The sequence below is a fragment of the Hippocampus zosterae genome, chromosome 3, assembly GCF_025434085.1.
Source record: "Hippocampus zosterae strain Florida chromosome 3, ASM2543408v3, whole genome shotgun sequence".
NCBI lineage: Eukaryota > Metazoa > Chordata > Actinopteri > Syngnathiformes > Syngnathidae > Hippocampus > Hippocampus zosterae.
In genome coordinates, this window is record NC_067453.1 from 12,156,679 (window position 1) to 12,180,326 (window position 23,648).

General features: G+C 41.0%; 1 protein-coding gene across 1 annotated transcript in view; it reads right to left on the reverse strand.

Moving 5' to 3' along the window:
* The window catches only part of tspan9a (tetraspanin 9a), a 202,738-nt gene that overhangs the window by 81,938 nt on the left and 97,152 nt on the right, over positions 1-23,648 (reverse strand). The gene's annotated exons all lie outside the window — the stretch shown is intronic.

Consider the following 23,648-nt stretch of genomic DNA (forward strand, 5'->3'; position numbering starts at 1 on the left):
GGACTGCCCACATCCATGTAAGGGGATGCAATTTACTGGCAATGAGCTGGCTATGGAATTTCCACCCAACGAATCAAAAGGAAGTAGCAATTTAGAGATGCTCAGCACTCTCCAAGGAGTAGTCAGGGTCAAATAATCAATAGTGCCGGCGAGTCACACACTAAACCGACAAGATAATACTGGGCTTTGATTTAAGATCAACCTCACCCTCTAATCTAAGGTGCATCCCCAAATCTGTCCTAGCAGGAGCGAATTGGAGAATTAAAGCTAAAAGGGGCTGAAAGGTCAAGGTGATCACTCTACTGCTAGCATCACTAAAAAAAAAAAAAAACCTGGATTATTGTATGTAATATTCAAATGAATGTTATTGGTCTTCAATATGTCGCTGGCCAGCTCAATCTCCAGTCACAAGAAGAAATAATTTCAACTCAACAGTTTAAAAAAAATCCAGTAAAACACAGTTGTCAATGACATTCTAATACAAACCCTCTTGTGTATCACAGTTGAAATAAATAAAATAAAATAAAATATGGAGATTAATGGGAGGGCTTGCATAATGGCTATACAATAGAGATAAAGTAGTTTGGGCAATAATGGTGGACTTTACACCAAACAAACCCTGAAGTATGAATTTAAATGACACAACAAAAGTACAAAAAACAGTCAATGAAAAAATATTAAACGTAGTCCAGTATATTATTGAAAATATTTCACATTTCAAAACAGTATCAAGGCACTTGAAGGGACGTATTCTCTCAAAGGTGTTTAGCAACTGATTCAATATTTGTCAGATTGTTTCAATAGCTTTTTATTAAAATATTTTTTACTTTATTGACAAACGATAATCAATCAGATGTTGGGGCGTGAATCCCTAATTTTCACTGAATCTTAATTGTCTTCTGGCAATTATTTTTTTTTTCGTTTTATTTACACACCTGCAAAAAAACGTGACAGTATATGTTTAGGGTGAAATATACCCACTGAAATAAAAATCTATTTACAAGTTTTTTTTGTTTGTTTTTGACTGGAGAGTTTGCAGGGCCATTAGGTATGTGGTGAATGGCGAATACATGTGCAGCTCTCTCGAGTTTCACTCATCTATCAGAGCTCAGTGGTGCTCTAAGTATTCGTGTTGCAGACTCCACAAGCAGCCTGAAGGATACTTCTGCAGTCATTTCACCCCTGAACCTTGCACAGAATCATGAATCTACTCCAATCATCATGCACAATATGTCGTGCATTGCTGCTTCATGTATACAGCAGGGCGAGATGAGAGAACAGCAAATTGAGACTCGAGTAACAGTGGTCTGCAGGTGACACAGAGCAATTGAGGCCAAAGAAGGAAAGAAAAAGGAATCACACAGAAGTCAAGAGTGGAGCAAAGGACAGGATAACAACAGTTGTATCAAGCGATATCAACTTTCCAGCAATCCCATACAAACACTGTTCTACCTCTGTTACGGCTGTGATACTATGTGAAAAGGTGTTATATTCATGCGATGACTTCGCCCCCCGCCCTTTTACGTGTCGGAGGGAAAACAGGTGTGGAAAACGCTAGCTTTTACAGGCAGGGGAAAAGGGTCTCTTGTTGAAAATAGTCAAGAGAAAAGCAAAAAATAAAAATAAAATCCAGAAAAGTGTTTATTTAGCCTTGTTATTTGGTCTTCGTTGAATAAAAAATGGTGAATGTTCAGTATCATCCCACTTTTTTCTTTAGAGGTGCTGCAAATAGTTCTTCAAAGGACCGTGATTGTTGTGTGTCATGATTCTGTTCTTGTGAGTCTCCAGCAGGGGGGAGAGGAGGGCCTTCCCTCCAGCATGCACACCTGCTGCCAATGTTTTTTCAGTTAGCCAATAATTGCATGACTGCCTAATTGTCAAGTCTCCGTCAGGATATTGACCTTGTTTCTTGCTCATGCTCGTGTTGTTTTCAAGACCTCTCGATCCCGTCATTGTCATTTTTGCTCTCCAGTGCCTCGTTTGTAAGTATTGACACGATTTTATCCTTGATCCCGTTCTTGTTTTGTTTTTCATGGAATTGGACTTTTGTTTATATCCTCGACTTCCAATTACCTTGCCTTTTGCAAGCACATTTTGCGAGCGCCTTTTGTTTCTGCCTTTTTTTTCCTGGCACCTTGTGACCAGCAATTTCTGTGTATACTTTGTCAGTGCGCTTTCTAGTGAATAAATATTTTTGTTACAAATTTTTGTTTGTGTCTACATTTGTGGGAACCAATCATTATTCGGTTCGTCCATGAACTGTGACAGTCTGAGCATTCACTCACAGTATAATCTTGACGCAGGAAATTGTGGGAAGACGTATGCCAACATTATTTAAAAACTGTCTTGCAATGCTAATACAACAGGTGACACAACAAAGCATAACTTCAGTCAAAGACAACATAGATTACCTCATTGGCGGGACGATGAATTTGTCAAAATACCATATATTTATTTTACGGCTGCACAGTTCAGTTTCTGCGTTTTATTGCAGCTAAAAATAATCGACCTTATTAAGGTGGCAAGAGCTGCATTCTATAATTCATCAGCACTTAATGAAAAATGTAATTTTACACGTGACTAACTCGCTGCTTTAATAGTCATGCCGCTACATTTGCAGTTACATTATCCAGCAGGGAAGAGGAACAAAAAGACTAAGTTTGATAAATAAAGCCTGCTTGGTCGCTTTGCATAAGGAAGAAAAACATCAACGTGTAAGAAAACATTTAAAATATCCTGCAACATGGGAGCAGAGAGAAACATCCAGCACTATTACTGCACCTACCGCTAATTGAGTGGTTTAGTTTTGAACACAAGCCACTGATGGTCTTGTAGTGCACTGCCCTGACTTCAGCGCAGGTAGCTTGGATTCAGTGACAGTGTGGCTGTGCATGTGAATGGTGGTCTCACTCTCTGCATGTGCCCTGTGAGTGACTGCTAATCAGTTCAGATCTTTCACACAAAGTCAGCTGGGATACAATCAAGATCTGATCCTGAACAGGATAATGCAGATTTACTTTATGTTCACAATGGCCACGGCAACTCCATTTGCATGATATGCAGCAAGATTTTCCCGAGGCCATTTTTTCCCTCTTTATTTTTTAGAAAGGCCAACTAACACTGAAAACAGGGAACTGCACGACATGTGTGACACTTTACAAGCCCAGCACAATACGGGGCATAGGGTGACCAGTTTGGGAGGGCAGTATATGTTGCTAGTGGTTACGGCAGCCCTGTTGTTGTATGAATTATTTTTGCTCCATGTACAGCACGAAGTATACAGCGGTGTTCTTTTTAAATGCTCCAAAAGTTGAGTTGAGGGGACTGTTTGGTTCAATACAAAATATAGAGTTAAACAATACAGCGGCAAGATAAGACGCAAGAACTATAACTGAATACTGTCCTAGTATATACACAAATGGAGATAGGAATGAGTAGCTAAATAAATCTTCAAAATAAATAAATAAATGAATGTTTTATGAATTATACGTAAAAAAAAACAATTGTTGTTAAAAATATTCCCAAATCTTTGATCATGTTTGGAGTTCAAACCACTCCCTTTCACCCAACCTGTCACTGCAGCTCTGGAGACGTGGGCTGTGTAATCCTTTGACAGGGCCGGTATTAAAAGATTAATTCACTGTGTGGGTATTTGTCGTCTTCCTTTGACTTGTTCTGGACAGACGACTGTGGTAAAAGAAGAATAATGTGCTAAGAGACGAACGCACTCCCAGAAACCTTTATGGCGAAATGACTTGGACAACTTTCACAAGTACCATACATTTGAGCCATCTCTTTGTAATGTTTGACAAAAATATGCACTGGCAATGTAATTTGTAGATTGATTTATTAGCCACATTTGCTGCCATGTTTGGTAGTGTTGTGTTGTTCAAGTGGTTGAATTTGTTTTCAATTTGCATTTACAGTAAATCTCTCTCTCACTCCCCCCCTCTCTCGCTCTCTCTCTGTCTCTCTGCCCCAATGACAAGGTCAGAAACTCAGTCCCCAATAAGTGGTCTGCGAGATAATTGAATTCAAGCTCATCGAAGCGTCACACAAACGGCTCCAGCATCTCCCAAGCCTCCCAAAAATAACATGCCGTCAATTTGTCAAATGATGATGCATCAATATTTTTTCCAAAAAATGTTTTTTTTTTTTTTTTGGAAACACCAATAAATGTGTCACAGTGTGAAGGAATGTAACTGATGTCCTCTGCAGTGATAATTAGCTGCTCCTTGTATGGTCATGGCTCAGATTACAAAAGGAATTACCGCTGTATCGCTTTACAGAGTTATTGTGAAACCATATCAGAGCTGCCGATTCACAAATGACATTTAACAGCATGTGATCCTTCGATGGAAGTATGATCAAGGTCGATGTAAGGAGGGGATTCAAACTAAAAAGGGTTTCCGCACGCGCAACATCCCAGCCTTTGGATCCTCCAGACTGTTTGGCAAGCATGTTTGTGTGAGTGGAAATATACTTCATTGACCTTTATTCAGTTTTGAAAGAAGCAACAGGACACAAGATAAAAATACACAAAAAGTTCAGTTGATTAAATTATTATGCCATAAAATGGTCAGATTTGTGTCGAGTTATATTTTGGCTTTTTACGCTACTATACAATTACCCAGTGATATGATGTTGGTCTGTGAGTGCTGACATTTTTCAAATCATTGTGAGATCATTTGCAACAAAAATATCAGTCATGCTGCCTAGAAAGGGTGTTAATTAAGAATTCATGACTTTCTAAGCCAACCGTGAAGGCATAAAAGGGCCCATCTATGAAAATTTGGTCCCTGCAGGAAAGCAAGAGCAGCGGGGTGATGTCATGATGACAGCAGCAAGCTGTGAAGATCTCTGCAGCGAGGAGGATCACAGATGCCACAAAAATCAGATATTGGGTGTTAAATGCTCTTTACTGGGAACTAAAATGAAAAGTTTAGTGCTTAAAAATGAGATGTTTCACGTATGGAGGCCCTAACATTTGGCATGTGATTCTGACTGGATGAATCTAATAACTTTTCAAATAGGTACAATCTAATTGTATTTAAAATGTCACATTTGTTCGTAAAATTTTTGTCTGTTGACCTTTTTTTTTTCTCTGGCCATTTTCACACGTACAAAATAAATATTCATTCATTCATTCATTCATTCACAGCACAAAGTCAAACCAAGCACGGATCTAAACGTAATTAAAAAAGGCATGTCTATCAGAATTGTGCGACACAAAATAGGACACACATTGTGACTTTACAAGCAAAGTGTGCTTACTTAGACATCATTATACCGAATTAGCATTTAGAGCCGAATAGTCAGTTGCCATTGTAATGCAGCCCAGTATCAGTAATGTCTGGGTCAACACAGGCTGTCGCAAAGAGGTCAAATGGCGGTGACGTGCCTAAGGGAACCGTACATGAATCCCAAAATAGAGTCAAGGATAAATCAAGAGTGACAGAGTGCCCCTGCTGCTGATCAAAGGAGTGGAAGGGTTCAGATCTATGCAGAGCTCTCTATGTAAAAAAAGGACCAGCAACATTATGAATCTCATCCAGTTCATTGGCAAATGCAAGAGTGATTCTCTGAATGCAAGCTTTGACTATTTTCTGGCCTAGCGCCTCCGACAGCTGACAGAGGCGCCCTTGAAAAGTGTGCCGGCTTCCTCTTTTACTGCCACATTCTAGATTCCGTTGACACTCAATGTTTTCCAAATATTATCATGTGTATGTTGTTCACAAGATGTATGAGCTTTACAACAATTATATTGATGGCATGTTCGTGTAAAGAAAATGTGGCCAATGACTTTTCATGAAAATTGTTTTTTCAACAATAGCCATATTTAAAATGAAAGACAAATAAAACAAAAACAAATAAAAAAAGAAATCCACTCTTTTTAATGGAATGAATGGCATATATTGTACCTAAACTTGCCAGTTGCTGGCCTAATTGAAAAATGCAGCGTGTTACACCGGAGACAAATTCCATGTGTGTTCTACATATTTGGCCAATAAAGATGATTCTGATTCTGATTCTAATTCTAATTTTCAAATTGTATTTGTAAAAAAACAATTTTTTGTAAAAAAACAAAAATTGTAAAAAAACAAAAAAAAAACCCCAATGCAATTCTTTAATACAAATGGTTTTGTGTTAATATGTACTTTGCACCACCAAGAAAAAAAATATTATATTAATATTATAATTTGTGCCCCTGTTTACTCTGACATCTCTCCTTACATGCTTGCATGGGTCTGATCTGGTTCTGGGTGGTGTGTAAGCAAAATATAAAGCTAAACAGTAAATTGTAAACAGCGTAGTGAAAAAATAAAGTGTTCCGAAATGGGGTCAAATGCTAACCTCAAATAGAATCCATTCTCCGGCTCGACTACTTGTTTTGAAGAAGAATTTGGTGCAAAAATATGTAGATGTACCACAAGTGACCATGCAATATAATTGATATCTTTGCACACTCATGAGGTTATGAAACCAAACATCGACAGTTGCAGAGAAGGTAGAACCTTTATAAACGTAAAAGTTAATTTAAGATACTCTCCTTCGGCGAAACAACTTAAGTTAGTGACTCCAAGATGGGAAGGGGAAATGAGTCGTGGCCTTTTATGTACAGTAGGAAGTGAAAGATTACTTTAAGCCCATGTCATATGGATAGAATTGCAACTGCAACGGAAGCGATGCCACTCAGAGCTCAAATTTCCAAAACCCGCCACTGATGCGAGTGTCACATTAAAACTATTTACGGCTGCGGAGGTAAGCTATTATATACGTTGGGGTGGATTTTGATTTGCTCTGGATCCTCAAAGCGCAAAGGGTGAGATGTGTGCATGTGGCACCTCATAAGCAATGTGACACATGCTTAAATATCCTCCGGTGCTGCAAGGAAATGGTTATAGGGCACACAGGCCTGCTCACAGATAAAAATGTATTCTCAGAACGACAGCAGTTGGAAAGGGTGAGAAAGGACATATGGATCATTATAGACAATCAGTGAGATGGACCCAAGGGTCAATCTGCCCAGCAAGTAAGGTCAACATTTTCTTTTTTTTTTATGAGGGCGGGGGGGCATCCCTGGTTTTTCAGCATAACCTAAACACACCCATCAAATGCTTATTTTACAAAGTGAAAATGAGTGCGACATTGACACTGTTGGTGTAAAACCGGTGTATTAAACCTGCATTCACAGCAATAAAACGGAGTTCATCAATGCTTTCTTTGGTTGCTCCTAAAATGTAAAAGGAAAGTGGAAGTGACAAGTTGCAAGACTGAGTTCATCAATAAATTTCCTTGGCTGCTACTGAAATGTAAAAAAAAAAAAAATGTGGAAGGTTTCACTTTGTGGTCAAGATGGTTCGGAAGGTTGATCAAGGCCGAGTGCAAGAGTAAAGCAAATTACATTGTTGCAACCATTGATTACTGGTGCTCCTGAAACAAACATGCCTCACTAAACTGAGGCTCAGAGGGGATCGAGCCTTTTCTGTTGCTGGTCCATCTCTCTGGAATGACCTCCCACTGAACATTCGGCAAGCCTCCTCGCTGCCCATCTTTAAAGCCCTCCTCAAAACTCACTCGTATTCTTTGGCGTTTGACTCAGCATGACTTAGATTTGCTATTGGTTTTACTGCTTGGTGCTTTCTACCGCCTTATTACTTATTACTTATTACTGATTCGTCTTACTGTTTATTGTATATGTTAAATCGCTCCATGTACAGCACTTTGTATGCAGCGATGGCTGTTTGAAAGTGCTCTATAAATACTGTTGACTTGACTTGACTTGACTTGACTGCTGAAGAGAATTTACAGGAAACTCTGCTACAACCTTATCTCATTTACTCAACTCTTAGTTTGACTTCAGGAGTATTGATCGCCACAATGCAACACTCCAATGTAGTAAGATACTTGTGAAAACTACAAACGGATGGATGTGGAATGAAGCAATTTGTTGTTTAATCCAGTTTAAACAAACTGCATGCAAAGCCTAGTGCACCAAAAGGGCTTGAAGAGGTGCGATTGACCAAAGGTATCAGAGAAAGGAATTCCCAAAACAGTATTAAGGAAATGATACCAAAATACTTAAAGGGGAATTTAAGTCACAACTTTTCTTTACAATGTTATGTTCTATGCTGTGCCAAAGCTGTTTGATGCTCTTTTGAAGAAATCCACTAAGAAGACGCTTACAATAAAGAGTTCTAGTTTCTGCTGTTCTGCTTGGAGGAAGAAATGTATTGGCCAATAACAGCAAGAATGGGAGGCAGTAGAGAAGCAAAGAAGACTGAAATGAGTTTAACCACACGCACAGTATTAGCTGGGCCTCACTTTACCACAATCTTGTATGCCCGTAATAGCCAGCATGTGAGAGTGCATGCATATTTGAATTGGGTGCAATAGACTTTTTGGCACAGACACTGTCAAGATGGTTATGGTATTTCATGAGAAGGCCCTTTGTCACGACCATCCTGTAGGGGCAACTAATAGAGCACAGGCAAGTCTTGTGAAACCTGGTGTAAAATTGTGGCAAAATGCCATGAATAGTGTCACTTTCGCAGGAACTGCCCTGCTGTGGATTATTGCCCTCCTCCAATGAGGCAGCTGCCATGCCATTGTATTTGTGGGCGAATCTCCGCAATGCATACCATGAAGGGACAGAAACAGCCTACCACCGCATGAAATCAACATTGTCGACCATGCACACCTTTTACTTTTATCAGAGCAAACCTCCCTGCTGCATTTGTAAGGAAGGAGGACTAAGCACCATTGTAACAGCTCCCATCACAATTCACTACAAAAAGATACCGCAAGAGGTTGAGCACACGGGATGCTGGATATTTTTTTTGTGTGTGTAAACAACAGCTACAAAAGGAAAAATATGCCACCAGACCTTGTGTATGTGCAGTGCAAACAGAAAGGCCTATGGTACTTGATTCAGAATGATCACATTTATTACAACACACTTTTACAGTATCAAAAGTAATAACCGTATTAAAAAAAAACATGTTGCCACTTTCATTTAGTACCATGATACTTTAAGTAGTTTTTAGACAGGAAGCCCTGACTGATGCGCTCAAGCCATATTTTGTTTGGGACTCGCAGTCACTGGGTTTTGAGACACTGGATGGCAATCAAACTCACACTATCTGCAATATTGGCATTATTACGTAGCACTACGCGACAAGTGCATTTCAAATAGTAATTTTGAAAAGCACATCTGTCATCGCAAAATTACATTATCTAACAAAAACTGTTTACAAGGGTCACAACACACAATTTGATTTATTTAGAAACAATTTGAACCCCTTTACATCCCGACAATATTTATCTATCTATCTATCTATAAATATAATGTGTGTATTCTTATACTATTACTGCTCCCCCTCCTGCTCTTCATCCCAAATTGCCACTCATCCTTGGGTTTTATTCGGGTTTGTTGTGAACCGGGTGATGGCCTAAAATCAGTTCTTTCAGTGCTTACTCTGCCAAAATTACCGTCAGTCGCCGCGTTAACAAACATCGTTAGGTTAACGTGTTTGCGAGCTAGTAACAATGTAAACCCAAATCTGACTGAGCGGTGAAGATCCACGCGTGTGTGCACATAAGGCAAACGGCGCTCATCCATCAGGATTGTCTTAATTTGATAGAAAAAGAAAAATTGTTTGTGAGTGCCTGACGGAAATTAACATTCGCTACGTGAGCACACTGAAAAGCCTAACCTCCGCCGCTCAGTTAGATACACTCATCTCATCATAAAAAATAAAAGCAAATCTAAATATTTATTTTTAGAGATCTGTGCCATTAGTATGGGGAACAGGACTTTTTTGGGTGGGCACAGCCCTCTGTCGCCCACTCATGGCAACAGGCGTGCCCTTTTAAGAGCAAGCACAAACGTTTAAGTTATGAGTCTGCTCTTCCTTGCACACTTCACTAAGAACAATCAATTTTGATTTGCTAATTCCCTGCAGTCACTGACGTGACTATGCCACTTGGTATTATTTGAAAATGTGACTCATCCATTTTCGATCAAAATTAATCCTAACTATGACTGTGGCAAGCAACTGCTCATGCGCTGTCGTGACTATTCCAGCGCAATGTTGCAAACGTCCTTTTATCTTCTGCTTTCTTTCTTTAAAATCGATCCCAGTTTTGAAAAATTCACCTGTCACTACTCACTTGAAAGCAGAATAGCTCTTTCAAGCAACAACTCATTGAAGCAGAGATGTCAATACGAACTATGTACTGGCAGTGTGGTGAATTATAAGATGCACCTGGAAAGTATCTCAGAAAAATGAAGTACCAAATACTATCAAATAGAACATTGTAGTGACTTCTATATACATAATTCTCCACCAACTGCAAACGTGTGAATGCAAGGTTGCATATGCGTGTCAGAGAGTTCACGATTTGGTAACGGGGTAGAAATAATTGCAGTCCCTTTAAGGACTGCCATGTTTATCTGCTTGTTTCTATGGAAACCGACTTTCGGCGGGTCTCGGTTGGCGCGGGAAGTTTTGCTGCTGTTTGGTGCTAATAAAAAAATTACACACTCTCTCTGAGTGCGAACGTGAGAAATTGTTGCTTTCTTCGCGTTGCTACAATTTCCACAACATGTTAATTGGCCACGGATCTCAGTTAAAACAAAAAAAAAATGATCGATCCCAGTTTTGAAAAATTCACCTGTCACTACCCACTTGAAAGCAGAATAGCTCTTTCAAGCAACAACTCATTGAATATACACAGGTAAAAAATAATAATAATAATAAATCCTTGTCCCACCCCTTGGGTGGTGTCCGTCCTCCATTCAGCTCGGGTTCTCTACCACAGGCCAGGAAGCTTGAGGGTTCTGTGCAGTATCCTTGCTGTTCCCAGCACTGCACATTTCTGGAATGAGATGTATGATGTTGTTCCCGGGATCTATTGCAACCACTCATCTAGTTTGGGGGTCACTGCCCCGAGTGCTCCGACCACCACAGGCACGACTGTCACCTTTACCTTCCAGGCTCTCTCTAGCTCCTCTCTGAGCCCTTGGTATTTCTCGAGTTTCTCATGTTCCTTCTTTCTAATGTTTCCATCACTTGGGACCGCTACATCCACTACAACCACTACAACCACTTTCCTCTGCCCTTTTTCTATCAGAAACATCAAGTGTATGTTTTGCAGTCGTAAACTAAGCATCATAGCACGTCAAGTCTGAAATACCACTTAATGGCCAAGCACATAGCTGACGCGAGTACTCCGCCCCCTCATCTCAGACAGAAAGCTATCATTTCAAAGCGAAGAAAATGGATGACATGACGAAGAACAAATTTGCTGAAGCCAAAGCTAAATGTATGGCTACTGCATGCAAGCCTGTCAACATTGTCCACAGCTCGACTCAAGCTGAAATCATGCGCATTGCATCTAATGACTCCACTACGGATTGCCAGCGAGAGCCTCCATTACAAGCTGTGTATAGAGATTGTACGTAGCGGAGAAGGCAAAGGTACACCAAGCGGGCTTTTTAAAAGTAAACTTTCCATTCATAAACTCTTTAAGTATCCGTTTTCGGTGTCTGGCGCTGCCGTGGCTGCCAAAACAAATGTGCGTGGACCTGTGCAGCGCGCTTGTTGTTTTGTTTCTGGTTTATTTATAGAGCAACGTAACATCCACTGTGACGTGTGCCGCGTTCATCTCGCGACAAAAAAATGTAATCCCGCTAAAATGTATTTAAATTAATGCCAATAAAAACGCACTAAACTGACAGCTCTAATATATTATATATTATATATATATAAAAAAAAAATCCTCATCTCACCCTTCGGGTGGTGTCCGTCCCTCATTCAGCTCGGGTCCTCTACCAGAGGCCAGGAAGCTTGAGGGTTCTGCGCAGTATCCTTGCTATAAATATATTATATATACTGTATATATATATATATTTTGTATATTTATTTGTGTCATATATATTTATAAAAGGTGCAGAAGTTAAATAGTGGTATTCATAAGCTAACGTGGTAACACGTCAAGGTAAAACGATCATCTCTGCAGTGTCAAACATACCCGATGCATGGCTAAGAAGTCAGCTGGGCTGGCTTTTCCCAAGTTAGCTGTGAGATTATGTCAACCTTGACCACCGCGTAATTATCACCGTTGGCTTCAACTCTGAGTATGACTGGAATTAAGTTATTTAGTTGCACTCATAACATATCTGCTTCATTAAGGAGGACCGTCATCAGGATGGACCTTGACCTTTTACCATCCATACTTTGAAAAATGTGCAGGACTCACGCATGCAAACACTGACATGTCCATCGCGTATATGCGAACCTTAATAATGCTCAGTTTTGCATGACCCTGTCAGAGAAGTACACACAGTCTATTTTACCAACTCTGATTTGCAGTAGTGCAGGACTTGTACAATGAAAATGTATTTCAAAACTTTTGATATTTAATTCAAATGAGAGTCGATAAAATAATTTTAAGCTATGACACAGAAAAAACATAATAGCAAATACTAAATGATTTGACAAGGTCATTAAATACTGGTCATAACACTATTTGCAAGATCTTGCATTGGATAAGTTCTATTTTAATTTTGAACTGAATGACGAGTGTTCATGACTGTAAACACAGCATTGTAAGAAAAGGCTTCATGGGTGTGTGTGTGTGTGTGTGTGTGCGCGTGTGTGTGTGTGTGTGTGTGTGTGTGTGTGTGTGTGTGTGTGTGTGTGTGTGTGTGTGTGTGTGTGTGTGTGTGTGTGTGTGTGTGCGTGTATGCAATACCTGTCAAGTTTTCGGAGCGCCAACCTGTATAGACTACCAAAAAATCCTTATAAAGAGCAAAAAATTCTTATAACATACCAAAGCATTTTATATGTCAAAATAACGGCAGAAAAAAACCCACGAAATTTTCAATGATATTTATTGCGAATCTCCATAATACAATGTCTTGTTAATGTCTAATCATCATTCTACTTAGTGGCATTACTGTGTTCAGAGTTGTTCTCCTGCATTACTTTTTTCACCAACTCCAAATAATTTGGGTTTGGTGAAAAAAAAAACCCTGAAATTTTCAGAATCCGTATGATTTGTGTGATACGGCCATATACGCAAGATTCACCACAAAATCCGTATGAACTATGGCTAAACCGTATGAGTTGACAGGTATGGTATGCAGATGGGAAGCTGATTAAAGCCAATCCATTTTGATGTAATCATCTCTCTAAGACACTTTACATTCTTCCTTGTTAGGGCTAACCTAAAAATGTTAACTTTAAAGAAAGACAGGTAGAAAATCAAAATTTGTTGTTGTGAAATAAGGATGAGAGCAGAGCTTCTGGAAACACCGACCAACTTACTCAGAAAACATCAAACACAATGTAGAAAGAACAAATGAGACCTGTCATTACATGCCCCCCATGAAGCCATACGTGCGGATAAAGTGGCAGCTTAAAAGCACATTGCTAGTACACGAAGGTACTTTCACTGCCCTCACCTCCTCACCTGTATATATTTTCCTGTATGCACCTACTGTACTGTATATTCACATGCTGAGACATTCCCTTTGTGCACATTCCCTGTACACATAATAACCTTCAATTGAGCACGCTTTTTTTTTTTACTTCGGCAATTGTTATTCACACATGCAGATTGTATATTGTTCAAATGTCATGATCCCTGATGGGCTCTAGGTTCTTGACCAACTGTGGATTAAAAAAAAAAACATCCATCAAATTGACTTACAAATCTGTAATACAAAACTCAAACTCAAAAGAGACCTCAATCCGGCAAAACTGTAAGAATAATGGGTAATGGTGAAGAACAACGAGAAAGCTTAAAGAGACAACATTTGTCACTTAACAGTGACAGCTGTCAGACAAGCAAGTCAAATGTTGCCTGTCCCTTAAAACAGATTGGCACAAAACAAAAGAAAACACATTTAATAGATGGTAGATTCATCTGTCCTAATATGACAGTGTGGAATTTGGAAGGGTCAGTCGCTTCGAATTAAGTGAAACAGGTTAGAAACGCAGTGCGTTATCATCGTATGTTCGGCTCCAGTTTGTCTCTGCTGCGGTATTCTTGATCATCACAGGTGGGAGGAAAAGTGGAGGCAAGCGCAGCCTGCTCAAAAATGTTAAAGAAGAGCAAAGTATCGGAGCAAGTACATTACACTTAATAAGGATAGGCTTTGAAAAACAAAGGTCTGCATAATCAATATATACTTTTTGATCTAATAATACAATGGGTCTTTTCAGAGTCGGATCTTTTATTTTAGTGTAAATTTTCACACGATCTACAATGGTACCTATGTGAGGAATAGGCTGCTGAATCCCAGAGGCTCAAATTCTTACTATGGTTGGGCCGGCGGTTTATCACAGGTGCCGGTGGAGTTCACTCCCTCCCGGCATGTCACTTTCTGATGGTTTGTTTGCCTCACAATTCCCATGTTCTGTCAAAGCTTTAAACCCATGAATGAAACCTAGATACAGGAAGCTTTTGGAGTATCTATCATACTCGGCCTGGCTTTACTCCCACTTTCACAACAGGTGCAGCGTCAGACACAAGTTGAATGCAAAATGCCAGGTGCTGCATCAAACTGGGCCAATAAATTGCCACATCCACAGTCATTGAATGCAACAACATGGCTGCCATAGATCCTAGCTTGGTGTGAGAATCGTGATAAAATGTGGAAAAAAATTGCAGCAGAATGTGACAAAACGGTAAAAGACGATGAGACACACGGGGAGATCCAAATACTTTTCGTCCTACTACGACCACCGCCAAGTATTGGTGTGGCCTATTCATTTGTGTCCTGGGTACGACGTTAAACTGCATCCAAATGGTCCTACAGGTTGGGGGTTGGGCGTGAGGTTAACAACCTCACTCTGTAAAACAAAAAACCTGTTACAGAAACGACGAGAGGAAGCCATTCCATTGTTAAACCACGGCGGAGAAGAGGCAGCATATCCTTGGATGTATCTATGATGGGGCCGGGTGAAATCCAAGAGGAAGCCCGACTAATGATGACCCTGATCTTTGGAACCAAAACCAACACCAGAGAAGGCACCTGGAATGTCCGCACAATGTTCCAGTCTGATCGCATGGACCAGGTGCTGAAGAATATGAGGGACTATCGCCTGGACATCTTAGGCGTAAGTGAAATGAGGTGGACGGGGCAAGTGCTCCTCATGGTTGATGGAGCAACTTTTCTGTACTCTGGGAAGCAAGACCACTATTCCCAGGAGTCGGCATCATCCTCTCCAGTAGTGCAGCAAAAGCATTGATTGGATGGAAGCCGGTGAATGAACGGATTATTACAGCAACGCTCTACACCAGATATGCCAAAGTCACCATCGTACAAGTCTATGCCCCAACTGAAGCTGCCTCAGTGGACGATACAGACATCTTCTACAACCAGCTCCAGACTGTGCTTGAGGAGATCCCCAGACATGACATCAAAATTCTGATTGGAGACTTCAACGCAAAACTGGATAATGACAGAAGGGGCCTGAATGCCACAGTTGGACCACATGGGTCTGTGAGCTACACGAACGACAACGGGGAGAGACTGTAGATGCTAACCAGTACCAACTGCCTCAGCATTGGCAACACCATTTTTGAGCACAAGCGGATCCACAAAGTAACCTCGGTTTCACGTGGTGGCGGGACCCGAAAAGAACTGGACTACATCTGCATCAACACAAGGTGGCGCTCGTCATTGACCGACGTTCGCTCCCACAGAGGTGCAGATGTGGGTTCAGACCACTTCCTTGTGGTGAGTAAAATCAAGCTGAAGCTGAAGAAGGTGAAAAAGGTGCAGCCCAAGAGACCTTACGCAGTGGACAAGCTAAAGAATAACAACATCTCAGAAAGCTTCTGTGAGGATTTGAGTAGGAAGTTCAAGGTATCACAACACCTTGCAAACATTGAGGAGCAGTGGATTATGTTCTCTTGTGCCATTGCTGAAACTGCAGAAGCAGTTATCGGCAGAAAGAGGGGTACCAACAAAGAGAGATGGATAACAGACAACACCTGGAAGTTGATTGATGAAAGGAAAGTAGCCAAGATTAAAAGAGAACAAAAGAGGAGGCTCCGGAGCTGGAGGATGGAAGACGAGGAGTACAGACGCTTGGACAGGGCAGTGAAGAAGAGTTGTAGGAAGGATAAAAGACAGTGGCTAGAAGAGAAAGCAAGAGAGGCACAGGAAGCAGCAGAGAACAACAACACGACAACCCTATACAAGATCGTGTGGGAGCTAACCAACTCCAGGAGCAACTCTAGCGTGCCAATCAGGAGCAAGGATGGCAGGACACTTCTAAGCGACGAGGAGCAAGAAGCAAGATGGCTGGAACACTTCAGGGAGGTTCTCAACCAACCAATGCCTCCCGTGCTCTTCAATCTCGATCAAGAGACACCAGCTCCAGCTCTAAATAGTACATCGAAAGAGATATCCGACACTGAGGTTGCAAGAGCAATCATGGGCCTTAAGAACAACAAAGCACCAGGACTCGATGAGGTAGCTGCTGAGCTGTTGAAACATGGCCATGACGCTGTTGTGGAGAGCCTTACCCACGTGTTCAACCTGATTTGGCATGCTGAAGAGGTTCCTGCCGACTGGAGACGTTGGGTCATTGTCAGGCTCCCTAAGAAGGGAAACCTCGCAGACTGCAATAACTGGCGGGGCATTACACTGCTGTCAATCCCCAGCAAGGTATTCTGCAGTGTTCTGCTACATCGCCTTAAAGACGAAGTGGATAACATCTTGAGGGAAGAGCAAGCCGGTTTCAGGAAGGGAAGGTCTTGCGCCGAACAGATCTTTAACCTTCGAAACATCATAGAGCAGTGCCAAGAACTTCAGATACCACTCATGATCAACATATCAATTTCAAGAAAGCCTTCGACAGCATCCACCGGGAGTCACTGTGGCAGATCGTCCAGCTGTATGGTGTACCCCTCAAGTACATCAACATCTTCAGGTCATTGTACCACAACTCAACCTGTTGTGTCAAAACCAACAGTGGCACAACTGTTGATTTTGACATTGTCACTGGTGCAAGACAGGGTTTCATTCAGTCACCCCTACTCTTCATTATCATAATTGGCTTTGTGATGAGGAAGTCCATCACAGGGGCAAAAGTTGGTATCAAGTGGGGAGGGAGCAGACTAGCTCACCTATAATTTGCAGATGATTTGGCTCTGTTCAGTCACACCCAGCCCGCACTCCAGGAGTTGACCAAATATCTGCATGAGCACGGAGTTAAGGTCGGTTTACGAATTAGCCAAGAAAAGACCAAGGCCATGGCCGTCGGACAGCACCAACACCTTCAGCCACTCATTCTACACCAACATGGTGTACATAGAGTACATTGACAGCTTCACATATCTTGGGAGTAACATCTCAAATACAGGTGGTGTGGAGAAAGACGTCAACAGTAGACTTCGTAAAGCTGCGGGAGTGTTCCAACACCTCCGCAACATCTGGTCATCGAAAGCCATCACCACGACCACCAAGCTACGCCTCTATATGTCAGTGGTTATCCCAACAGCGATTTACGCCTGTGAGACATGGATGAAGACAGCCAACATTACCAACAAGTTAGATGTTTTCCTTCGGCGTTGCCTGAGATCCATCCTGAGGATCTCATGGAGAGACCACATCACCAATGAGGAGGTGATGAAGAGGGCAGGAGTGGCTGAACTGTCAGACATTGTCCCTGAAAGGAGAAAGAAAATGATCGGCCACGTACTCCGACTGCCAAGAGAGAGACCGGCAAGTGTGGCCATGGACTGGATGCCAGAGGGTGGAAAGAGGAAGAGAGGTAGGCCAAAGAAGACGTGGAGACAGACTGCCAGAGAAGACCTCAGTGAGATGGGTGTCAGCTGGCATGGAGCAAGAAGGGTCGCCAGTGGCCGGAACAAATGGAGGAGACTCGTCGCCCAATGTTCCAAATAGGAGCGGGCGGAACTAACTAACTAACTAACTAACTTACTATTCATTTGTCCGTTTTTTGTTAGGGTTTTTTTTGCGTTCACCAAACCTTTACTCCGTACATGAGGTCTCTCATACAGACGGTGACTGCCGTGGCACATTTTTTTTTTTTTTACAGATGTGGCCAATCCTACGCAGCAATCACATGCCAATCTTGTCTACACATATCACAGCTGTCTCGTTTTGGACTGAAATGTGATTGCAGAGGCCGCCGAGGAAGTTGTTAAATGTAGCCTAAGCATTCAGGCTGCAGGCAGTCAAAATGTCTGGCTTGAAACACAGAAGCATAACAGCTACCATAGTCAAATGGTAATTCCACTGCTGTTATTCAGTAGGGATGAGGCGACAAAGCCTGGGTGGTCACACTTTTTTGCTCAAAGCCTACATTTGATTTTTTAAAATGGATAGATTGGTCATTTATAGATTATGTTAAATAAAAAGTTGCATATGTAATCTATGCAAAAGACTTTATTTCCATGAAAGGAACATTTCATTCATTTTATTGTATTATTATTATTATTATTCTTATATTAAATGTACATAATGTAATGACACTTAATTAACGAATTGTTTAGTAAAATAAATAAAAATGTTAAATGCTTGAATGCATACCAGTATTTAAAATTGCTTAATTCACAACTATTATTTTATTATTTATAACCACTTTAGAAGGAAGAGGGCTTAATTATTTCAAGAAAAATTACAGGACTCTTGTTAATGTAAAAACCAGATTAAACAAGAACAGAGGAAGCTATATGTGGTTTGCGGTCGGGGCTTTTCACGCCTCTGCGTAAAGTAACATTTCTCCCATGAAGACTCATGGCACTTTAAAAATAGGCAAACAGGAGATGCATAAAAAGTCTCACTGGCCTTTATCTCAGACATTGTTTTGGCCTTGGGAGAGCAGGTGTGCGACTTTTATGTTGAAAAAGGCACTAGTCAGTTTTCACTTTTATACTATTCATTCATCTTCCGTACCGCTTGATCCTCACTAGGGTCGCAGGGGGTGCTGGAGCCCATCCCAGCCGTCTCCGGGCAGTAGGCGGGGGACACCCCGAATCGGTTGCAGGCCAATCGCAGGGCACACGTAGACAAACAACCATCCACGCTCACACTCACACCTAGGGACAATTTAGAGTGTTCAATCAGCCTGCCATGCATATTTTTGGAATGTGGGAGGAAACCGGAGCATCCGGAGAAAACCCACGCAGGCCCGGGGAGAACATGCAAGCTCCACCCAGGGAGGCCGGAGCTGGAATCGAACCCGGTACCTCTGCACTGTGAAGCCGACATGCTAACCACTGGACTACCGGGCCGCCCACTTTTATACTATTTCTACATTAATATGCATATCAGCTATTATTTCATATGGCCGAGTCGCTATACTACCACATTTTGAAAGTCAATTTGATGGCAAAGAACACAACATAGAAGTATACATTGTGCCAAATACATAGAATGGTACCACAAGTAAATTTTTCTGGCACATTCTGTTTCCCTCATTGTTCGGCCTATTAAGAGATGCGATTTTTGCTTTCATATGGTGGACACTGCAATATCAAAATACTTCTTCAAAAGCGAACCGTTTGTAGATTTTATCATCTCTGCTGCATTGCTGACACATTTCTCAGGGCGTGTGTGCGTGACAAAAATTGTACTAAACAAGCCTCGCCGGAACCACAAAACTGATCACTATTTGGGTCAAATGAACACATTTGCTTAGATTTAAGATCCGTTCGGCCGCAATGAAATGTGAGAAATGTTTCTTGATGTTGGTTGTAACATTGGAGAGTGACATTGGGGGTCCGAACGTCAGCAATACAATGACAAGCTGAATCCACAGGGTGCCAACATGTGTGACAACCTGAAAAGTTAGAGCTCTGATCCACAACTGTCTGGAGCTTTATACCCTGCACCCCACTTTTTCTCTACTCCAACGCCACCCAACTCGAGAATATCACCACCATATTTCTGCTTTGTAGTGCAACTTCTTATATATCACAATACAGGCTGTATCAGCGTCTTTACTGTTTTGACTGTTTTGACAAACCGTTCAATGTAAATTAAATAATGATAAAGCAGAAAGAGCAAAGAAAGAAAAAGCAGCCCAATAACAGTTTCTACTGGAATGAGAAATGTGTCAACAATGATCAAACTGCCATGTCATCTCTTCAAAGGTAACGACTTCAAAAAATGTGCAATACAACAAGGCGGATGGAAAAGTATTCTCCATGCATAGACTGTTCAATTTGCCCCATGAATTTGTAACTCTGCAACCTGAAGGGCAAACCTATGACCTGGGAATTGTTATTTTGCTGAGTAAAACAAATGTAGATGACTTGACTTTGATGCACCTCACACTGTGAGTATAATTACCTGAGCCAAAAAGGTTGTTTTCAGTCCCTGGGGTTTGTTTGTGGACACTGCATGATTTAAATGAACATTGTTGCATTTTTTTGTTTGTTTTTTCAAACCTCATATTTTGATTGGCCACCCATCAAAAGTGAAATATTTTTGAGCCGCCTCTTTCCATAAATGGTCCTGTAAGGAATCCACTCAGACTTTTGCCAGACTGTAAGTAAGTGTGGCTAATTTACATAACACTACATCAACAACAAGTGTGTCACCAATGATTTGGCAGCTTTATACCGATTCCCAGTTAGCTGTAGAAGAAATTTTAAGATTAATTTCAAAAGAAAATGATAATTACAGTAATAGAAACCCAAAAGGACTCAGAATTAGTGGAGCGCAGAGTTCAAAGCAAACATGGTGAAGCAGAATTTAGCTGTTCTGCTGCTCGCCAATGAAATAAGATGACAGCAGAACTTAAGTTAACCACAAGTATGCTTTTGAATCTAGGTTAAAAAAACAATGCCCACCTACATATCATGAAGCTCTTTTAACGCATTTTTAAATCATTGTTTCCAAAATCTTGCATTGTATATTATTTTGATCATTTTAGTCAATATTCTTTTGAAATGTCTTGAAAGGATTTATGTTGTACTTTAATGATGTGAAGCACATTGGACTACTATAACAATCAGAAGATGAAGAAGAGGAAGAAGAAAAAGAAGATGAAGTACTAAAAATGTGCTACAATAATAAAGCTGCCTTGCCTTGCCTTGATAAAAGAGATAGCAACATGACCATGGCAAAGGCAACGGCATAACACCGTACAAGTTTCTCAGTGGAGATTGATCCTTGGTGCACCTGTGAGGATTAATGGATGAGATTGAGGAGCCGAGCTTCTGTTCTATATGCCTTGCCTGATAAGAGAAATCCCAGCTCAGCACATTGCACATTCAGAGCCAGGCAGAGCTGTGATTACAGTGTGGATGGGGGCTTTGTGCCAGGACCTCCATTAGCCGGAACTCCCAATCCATGTGTCTACACTTTATGCAGCCGTGAGAGCTGACTGTGGTGCAGACCTCAGGGATACTCATTACAAGGCTGGCCCACAGGTTGCAGGAATTAAGAACTTCACAGTACAATAATATACCAACGTCACATCAACAGCCCCTTGTGAATCATGAAGCCACAGAGCAGTTTTCAATATGATTTCTTGCACTTACCCACAATCACTCCAAGAAATAATAATCAAGGACAGATTCACGTGTGTGAAGATATTAAATGGGTAAAACCAGACAGCGTATCACTAAGCATTCACTAAAATATTATTTTAAATGTTGGACCTTTGTTCAGGGCTGCCTTGTACGACTTATAAGGTCCGGAGCAAACAATCAATTATCAATTATAGGCCCCTCTCTTCCCAACACTCACTGAGATGCTGAACTCATTTTTCAACATTGACCAACAGATCAGTACGCATATTTATGCATTTCATCAATTTTAAAACAGAACAGCCTACACATCTAAAGGTTCACACAATACGTTTTAGAAACTGTGCATTTTTTTCAATCGTTTCCATGAATGCAAAATATACAGTATGTTTTAATAGTATTGCACTGATACAGACAACAACTACACTTGACCAAATTAGCCCCTATATTACTTGGCTCCAATCAAAATAGTATTCAAAAAGTAATAGAGTACAAGAACATTGTATTGTAGTATTGATGATACGAGTGTAGCCTGAACTACCAGAGAAAAATACATACTTGGCCAATAAAGATCATTCTTATTCTAATTCTGCTAACATACAAAATACTATTCGTTGACGAGCGTGTGTGCCGATGGCAGCCGTTACGTGAAAACATGTAATCGTCGGCGAGTGTGGTGGAGGTCAACCTTGCTGTCCATCACACGCCGAGACGCAACATGTCTCTTCTTGCCACATATTGTTATATAGCTCTTTTTGGTATATTATTTTGTGACATTATGGTGTTATTGAGAGACATCATTCCCAAACTCACCACCCACCGCTGCACAACACACACTGTTACTTTCAGTGTAAGTGAAGTTATTTTGCAATGATACCGTATCCTGTCTCTTTCAAATTCACGTTTATGTTTCAAAACATTTCATTTTAATCTGTCCGGAAATGTTTTTGCTGTCTGGCCTGCCAGCAAAAGTGTGCTTTGAGTTTGGAGCCCCTGGATATTCTGCCTGTGGTACTGACTCCTCCGTCGGCCTCGGGCGGGGCACTCCCTTTGCGGCTCTGTCTCTGTCAGCTATGAGCTACTCACATCTCCTGGTGCTGACAGGCGTTCATGATTGCACTTCTTCACTCCACTCTGTGCCCAGCCATGTTTCATCAGCCACGTTATATATTTTAATCATCTTGGCGGGTTCAGAAACTGAAAGGGGAAGGAGAGTTTTGTGTCTTTTAACACATGTTTTGCGATGCACTTTTGTTGGTATTTAAGAATAAAAAGCGCAATGTCAATCCAATTTCGACCGATCTACCATATTGACTTTGTTTTCCGGTTTGACTTCCATTACATTAGGTATCATTTCGTCACGGCTTAAATGAACAAAAGCTGGGCTGGCGACCGAAGTAAGATTATCTTGTTGTCACAGCCAATACATCAGTTGGGTTGACAGAATTTCTTGTACTAAAGAACTAAATACCCACTTCCTGAGGATGTGAAGGGGAATGCAGCAGCTGTCAGCTCATTCCAAGGAAGATGACTTGCACTTCCATGAACGGCGGGTGGTGTCTGCGTTCATGGATTACTTCATGACTAGAACCGGGGTTTCTCAGCTGCCACATTCTCTCTTCAATCTCATTTTCCCTTGAAAAGTTGCACGTAGAATGAAACGTGTTAGAGTATTACAATAGTATTGACTTTGCATTCGCCAAACAAACCTTAACTGCATGCTAGCTCTGTAGCAAACCTGAGGTTTAAATAATGTGGTCTATAATATAAACATCTACATACTGGTGTATTAATCATTACAGTAATAGTTGCTGTAAATATAGCTGTGGCACAAACCTTACTTTGGGTTGGTGTCTAATATGTTAAGTATAACAACTGCAATCCACTGGTGATCTGTATAGGTTGAAACCCACCACTTGCCTGAAGTCAACTGGGAATGGCTACATGCAGCTCACCCATTACCTTGAAGAGGACAGGAGCAACGATGAATGGATGAATATATGCTGAGATGTTTTTTTTTTAGTTTAGTTTTTTTCCCCAATTGTGGGATTTATCTATGTACCTGATGGACATTTGTATGTAAAGTACAGAACCTTCTCTAGCACCCACAGATGATGACT